The sequence below is a fragment of the Rattus norvegicus genome, chromosome 17 (genome assembly GCF_021556685.1).
Source record: "Rattus norvegicus strain SHRSP/BbbUtx chromosome 17, alternate assembly SHRSP_T2T, whole genome shotgun sequence".
NCBI classification, from domain to species: Eukaryota; Metazoa; Chordata; class Mammalia; order Rodentia; family Muridae; genus Rattus; species Rattus norvegicus.
Window position 1 is genome coordinate 33,856,964 of NC_141550.1, and position 7,315 is coordinate 33,864,278.

The window sequence follows — 7,315 nt, forward strand, 5'->3', positions numbered from 1 at the left end:
AACAGCATAAGGTTATGAACACCTTAGCGGGAGCTGGCTTTGCCTAGGATCTTTTTCTCTGACTAGGAAGGAATACTATGTCATCCTGACTTAGAAGTTTGCATACAACCTGGCACTCCACCTCACTGATTAACCTCATTCACCACTTCCATTGCACTGACTAGGAAAGTAAAACTAAGCCTTGCTTTTTAGCCAGAACTAAGCTTCAGTCCAAGCGAGGTTAATCTAGAGGAGAAGGTGGGGTCTGAAGGCTCCTGGAGCATGGATATTTGGGAGGTCATGGCCTAGGTTGAAAGCTGCCTTGCCTTGCTGACTGTGTGTGGCACCTGTCAGTCATATCCTTCTGGGTCCCGAGAAAAGGTGATGGATCCACCTTGGATGTGGCTGTGCAGAGGAAATGAATTAATGTATAACAAGAGCCTGACAGTCAACAGTGAGGTGTGTTTGTGTGCTTCCAGAGTTAGATGACCCATCTCCCCCAACACACACACCAAAACTGGGCCCTAGGGAAAGAAAACAAGAACAGTACTTAATTTTGAGGAATAAAAAATTGAACATAGTCAGCAGGAAGAAGTCCTGCCCCAAATACAAAAGTCATAGAAGAACATAAACTTCCTCGTGTAAGAGAGAAAGGTTTTTTTGAGGAATAAAGGTATGGTCTCTCACAGATATCAAGAACTGTGAGCCCTGGAAGTTGCCTGGTCCTTCAGCATGTAATGGTAGATGCTATACGCAAAGCAAGTTGTGCTGAGGATAATGGTTGAGATGGACAAGGGATGAAGATGTGGATGGACATTAGCTTCTCCACTGTGGTCCTTATGAGACAGCAATAGGGGCCAGGACAGCTGCTGGTGCTGCAGAAGATGCTGCCTTGTTTTATCAGGGAACGTTGTAGAAATAGGAGTAGGCATAAGAAGATACACTGGGAGATGACTTGTAGGAGGAAGTACAGGAGGTACAAGAGCAGAAGGATCTTCTCCCGGTCAAGTTCAGGGTAGATCTCTTCCAGGAGGGACCCAACTTCTCATTTGATACCAGGGAGCCTTCCTCTGAGTCTCTTTCCATGGACATCATGAACATTATAGACTTCATCTCCTTGACCTGTTTTCACTGTAGCTGAGCCATGAAGACCGAAGTGTGCTATAAAGTCAAGGTAGAAGTTCCACGTTCCCAGTACTGGGGTGGAAAATCTTCTTCCAAAATACTTAATCAGGCACGGCAAAGTGATATTTCCAATGGCAGATGAAGTCTTCCTTAAGGCAGATCCAGGGGATGTGGGTACATACAACATCGAGCCATACACAAGAACCAGGCCAAACCATAGCTGCTGGCCAGCATGGTAGCCAGAGTCCATGCTGACAATTGAATGCATTGTAGGGATCAGTCAATCACTACAGCTGCCATGTTTTCAGCCTCTCAGGGCACCTGAGGAATTGTAGCAAAAGCAGCTCTTGCATGGCGCCCTAGGAAAGAGAGTGAGGCAAGACATCAAGAACAGAAGGCGAGAGCTGTTGCCAAGCATATTGAGCCTTTAAAAGGCCTCCTTAGCTCTTTAACCAGCATCAGCTCTGTCTTCTGTCTGCACAACTTTGTCCCTAGGCAAGATGTCATTGCCTCCCTGTGATGGGTGACTCCCACCTCTCCAGTTCAGCTTACAGTGGGGATCACCACTTCCAGTCACCTCTCAGCCCTCCTCTATTAAAATCACGAGTGTAGATCTTGCCTTTTCTTGATAGGTATGTATAAGGTGCTCAGGACCAGGAATCAAACCTTTTCCACATTTCCAAAGACTGTATTATCTAGCATGGAGCATGATGTCTGTGAGGACCATATGACGTTCGATAAATGAAGGAGAGGAGGAACAAATCCATTCAAAGATTAGCACTGTATCTGACTGTTCTAGAAATCTCCACAGTTTTCGCTTTTGCCAAGGAATGTCCTAAGACAAAAGGGAGAAGAGGTGGTACATCTCCTCGTGTTGCTTGCTGACAAGCACAAGGTGCATGTGGCTTTTCTTTCCCCCAAGCCTTTCAGGGTGCAAATGCTACCCCAACAATTTATAATAATGCTGACTGCTCACAAACTGTAGATACAGTAAGCCATGGACTGCTGAGATATATCAATATGGTTTTATCTCTTCCCTCTCCATTTCATATATATATATCTATATATATATATCTATATATATATATATCACCTGTGCCTCAAGTATGTGAAGTCAGTGCTGTACTGCAGAGCTATACCCTCCACTCCCATTTTTATTTTAAGAAAGGATCTTCCTGTGCCACCCAGGCTGGCCTCCTGCTCTCCATCCTCCTGTCTCAGGATGTGGAATGCTGTGATAGATAGGCATCCATTTCCACAACTTGCTGTCCCTTACATCTATTGTTTCTGTCAATGAGCAGTCATTTGAGGCTTAGAGCGGTTAGTAAATGTCACTGTGGTAACATATATGTAATGTAAAAAACGATCATTTGAACCATTTAAAGTGTGCAGTTCTGTGGCATTTAAGAACATAAACGTCTGCCTCAGCCATCCCCAGAACGCGTCATCATCCCCTATGGAAACTACGCACACATTAAAACCCTTTTCCCACCCTCCTCACTCACCCCATTCGACTACTCTAAGGAGTTCTTGAAAGTGAAATAACTCACAGCGCTGCCCCTTTTGACTAGCTTCTTTCTCTTAGTGTGGTGTCTTTGTGGTTCATTCACGCTGGAACACTTGTCAAAACTTTCATTTAACAATCTCTAAGGGAGAAACAGTACTTTTTTTCATCTTTATTAACTTGAGTATTTCTTATTTACATTTTGATTGTTTTCCCTTTCCTGGTTTCTGGGCCAACATCCCCCTAGCCCCTCCCTCTCCCCTTCTCTATGGGTGTTCCCCTCCCCATCCTCCCCACAACAATCACGCCCACTGGGGGTTCAGTCTTGGCAGGACCAAGGACTTCCCCTTCCACTGGTGCCCTTACTAGGCTATTCATTGCTACCTATGAGGTTGGAGCCCAGGGTCAGTCCATGTATAGTCTTTGGGTAGTGGCTTAGTCCCTGGAAGCTCTGGTTGGTTGGCATTGTTGTTCATATGGGGTCTTGAGTCCCTTCAAGCTCTTCCAGTTCTTTCTCTGATTCCTTCAACGGGGGTCCCGTTCTCAGTTCAGTGGTTTGCTGCTGGCATTCTCCTATGTATTTGCTGTATTCTGGCTGTGTCTCCCAGGAGAGAGCTACATCCAGTTCCTGTCGGCCTGCACTTCTTTGCTTCATCCATCTTATCTAGTTTGGTGGCTGTATATGTATGGGCCACATGTGGGGCAGGCTCTGAATGGGTGTTCCTTCTGCCTCTGTTTTAAACTTTACCTCCCTATTCCCTGCCAAGGGTATTCTTGTTCCCCTTTTAAAGAAGGAGTGAGGCATTCACATTTTGGTCGTCCTTCTTGAGTTTCATGTGTTCTGTGCATCTAGGGTAATTCAAGCATTTGGGCTAATAGCCACTTACCAATGAGTGCATACCATGTGTGTTTTTCTGTGATTGGGTTACCTCACTCAGGATGATATTTTCCAGTTCCATCCATTTGCCTATGAATTTCATAGAAACAGTACTTTTATTGAGTGCATTTTTCCTACAAACTGGCAGTGATGAACTTATTATTACCTTCTGTGCTAGACCAACCTTGTAAGATTAGAGTAAGTATTCTTGTTTTATGAAAAACAAAACCATGATCAAATATCTGTTTTGAACTTGTTTAAGAAGGCTGACTCAGCAGCTAAGAGTCCTGGCTGCTCTTGTAGCGAACCCAAGTTTAGGCTCCCGTGCCGCATAGCCACTGAAAGACAGCTGTAACTCAAGTTCCAAGTGATTTCATACCCTCTTCTGGCTTCCCTGGGTACCAGGCACGCTCAGATGAAGCCTTAGCTCTGTACTGGGAGCCTGTCGCCACTGCCCAACTGCCTTAGAATCCCTCTATAACTGCCAAAGGACCGTACCACCTGCCTGCCTTGTGACTTGCGTGAATAACCTCCTTGAAAAGTGTTCTCTTTGTCCTGCGAGGGGAAGGTAAGATGAGGGGAGGGGCCCAGATCACCCTCATTCTTCCATTCAGCCCACTCCGCTAATTGGGCCAGATCCACAAAAGGAAGGCTCAACACATAACCTTGTTGGCTCTCTGTGGCACCCGAGCCCCTTTGTAACAATGTGGGGTCCCAGGAGGACCCTCTTGCGCGATCACTCCTGCTTTTGAAAGTCTGCCCAGCCTGTGATCACGCCTCCCTGTACTAGCCTTTCTTCTTCAGGGAGACTGGGAGGCAACCCAGACATAGTGCCACTGCCAGGACACACAGAGGGAGGCATCTAGGGGCACAGAGGGGACTGGGACTCTGAAGGCTGCAAGCTTCAGGGACTCTGGCACACAAGATAGGCTTGAGTGTTTCTGACCAGTTCAGCGAACAGGGGGTGTCGAGCCAAAGTTCCAGGGCTCTTCCTCACTGCCCAGAGAGCTGACTGTGGAAGTCACCCGGTAGATTACCTGGGAACAATTAGGACATGGTGTCTCTAGAGTGTGGGTGCTCCCTGTGAGAGACACTAGGCAACTAGCACGGAGGTGGCTTTGCGAGTCCTGATACCAGCCTAGCTAGTTACTGATTCTCCTCAGGGTTCTGTGAGCTCCCAGTTGACTAGTCCAGAACATTGTGCTAGTCCACTTGTTTGTCAATATAAGAATGCCTTGCCTAGTGTGATACAGAAGTAGAAGGTTGTATGTACTACCAAAGTGGGGGGAATGCAAAAAACCCCACCCCCAAAACAAACAACCTAAGCCAAAACATTGTTCTCACCTCAAAGAGGAAAAGAGATTATTTTGCAGCCAAATACGAGTGTTGACTATGAATACAGATTTAATTTACCTCAAGTTCCACGTACCAACATGGTAATAGTGTCGTGACATTTCTATGGTAACACAAAAACAAAACATGAATCAACACTTTCAAGGGCATTGGTGGAAACCCCATATAGGTAATTTACAGAAAACTGGAGAAATCTGTGTTAAGGGCCCCAGACATTGTCTGATGACATTCTTAGCCTTCGGGTTAGTGAACCATAGAGATCTTCTCATATATCCCAGAAGATGATTGAGTCATGTACAGAGAAGCAGCACAGTGAACGGCTATTGAAGGGGCTAAGACAGCCTCAGGTATCAGGATCTGGATCTGCAGGGTTCCACATCCCCACACTCGCTGACACTCTAATTAGTCATCAGTCTTTCTAGAATGTTCTGTGTAGGTGTGGCCTTCTGCTTCTCCAGCACAGGTGGCCTGGCCCTGGAACTAGTTTTGCTCCTGTGGCTACTCAGGTTTTGTGACAGCCAGCCCCGTGCTTGACTAGGCAAAAGGCAGATGCATGCTTACAAAACAAAAAACAAAAGAAAACAAAATGAAAAACAACAGAAACCAACAGATAGTTGAAACTTTACTTTTTTCAAAGCCTATTTTTAGTGATCTTTGTTGTTGTTGTTGTTGTTGTTGTTGTTGTTGTTTAATGATGGTTCTTAAACACTTTGACTTTCCTTGTAACTCACCACCCACCAGAGGTGGAAAAGAAAAGATATGGGGGGGAAGTGGACCTGTTTAGAAAGATTCTTTGGAGCAACTCCCATCCGTGTTGTCTGGAAATCAGCAGTTCAGTTCCCAGGTTAACAGGCAGCGACAGTTCAGTCCACTCACAGACGTCTCATGGATGCACCAGCAGTCCTGTTCAGTAGAGTTGGGTTAGCAACCGTGGTGACATGGCCTAGAAGAGACAGCCAGGCTTCAGCCTCTGGACCAACAGGAACATCAGGAGGACTTCTCAGCTGTGCCTCTCTCAGGGAAGTGAAGACCAACAGAGACATGAGGCCCATAAGCCTTGCACAGCTAGCTGTTCTAGTAAGCCACGCTCTGTCCCTGTCACTCTGTGGAATCCTATCTATACCCTCCAAACACCACAAGTCCTCTTTGTGCCTTGCCTCAGCACGTGCATCCAATCAGCAAATCCTTGGAAGCAGCAACAAACTGCAGAACACCACCAGAAGCCTTTTGGTGCGTTTCTCTCTGTGGTGTTCTTACAAATGGATCTCAATTATGCAACGTAAAGTGGACATACATGCATGCCGTTAGCAAAGAATCTTTGATCACGTGTCCTTTCATGTGCTTGCTTTAGCAGAATATCCTTTCTCCTGTGTCTGCCTCAGCGAAACTATCTTCACGTGTCTGCCCCAGCAAAATACCATCCAACTGCCATCCAAAGAGCCCTTCAATTTCCACTTCAGACGGTTCTTTTCTGAGTCTAGTTCCCTGCTTCTTGCCAACCTGCTGGCTGTGGTCTAGCCTGCCCCTTATTCTGTTGCCAGTCCCTTCTGTTTCCACCAGAGGGAGCTAGATAACGTCGTACCTTAACAGTGGAGCCACCAGAAGACTTGATTGGTCAAATGAGGGTGAGGTGCTAGGAAGACCCCAGGTCATGGTGGTAAGAGTTGTGTGGCACTCCTCCCTGGGCATTTTCGGGAGAGCTCTTGGAGAAAGAGGTTGACACCTCATCCGTTGGGTGAGCTCACGACAAAAGTTTGCTCTTTGCAAAGACCTATGAAACTACAGGGGCTTAGGGCTGGGAAGTAGATTGGAGTGTATAGAGGAAGAGGATGTGAGATTGTCTCTGTTCCTCAGCTCACTCTTTCCCACAACAGGAAATGGATTGTTTTTAAAGGAAAGAAGAGCTTATTCTGACCCAAAGGTCCATCACTATGGGGCAGTTAAAGTGGCCTGGTTCCCCAAGGAAACTAGCTGGGGACCCCAGTGTCTTCTGGGAGCTCTGCTGGTATTTCATACTGATGATGATGGTAGTGGTAATGATGATGGTGATGGTGATGATGGTGATGATGATGGTGATGGTGATGATGATGATGATTTAAATCCAGGTTGCAGAGAAGGCCTGGATTTAAAAGCACTGGCTGTTCTGCCAGAAGACCCAAGTTTGATTGCTAGCACCCTGATTTTGCCTCACAACCATCCATATGTAACTCTAGCTCCAGGGACCTCACACCCTTTCCTGGTCTCCATAGGTACCAGACAAGCATGTGGTACAAAGACATACATACAGATGAAATATCCATACACATAAAATAAAATTTAAAACCTGACAATGAGTTCAAGTTTAAACATATGACAAGGACAGTGAACCATCCATGCAGGGAGGACTGGATTTGGCCCAGGGCCAATCATGTCCACTGCTAAAAATGAAAAGTGTCATTTCAGTAACCTTCAAGCAGAAGCATCGCTCTGCAGTAGAT

At 46.1% G+C, this 7,315-nt stretch overlaps 1 pseudogene; it reads right to left on the minus strand.

Moving 5' to 3' along the window:
• Nucleotides 1-646: 646 nt before the first annotated feature.
• On the minus strand, nucleotides 647-1,404 carry LOC148000122 (uncharacterized; annotated as a pseudogene).
• Between the last annotated feature and the right edge of the window lie 5,911 nt (nucleotides 1,405-7,315).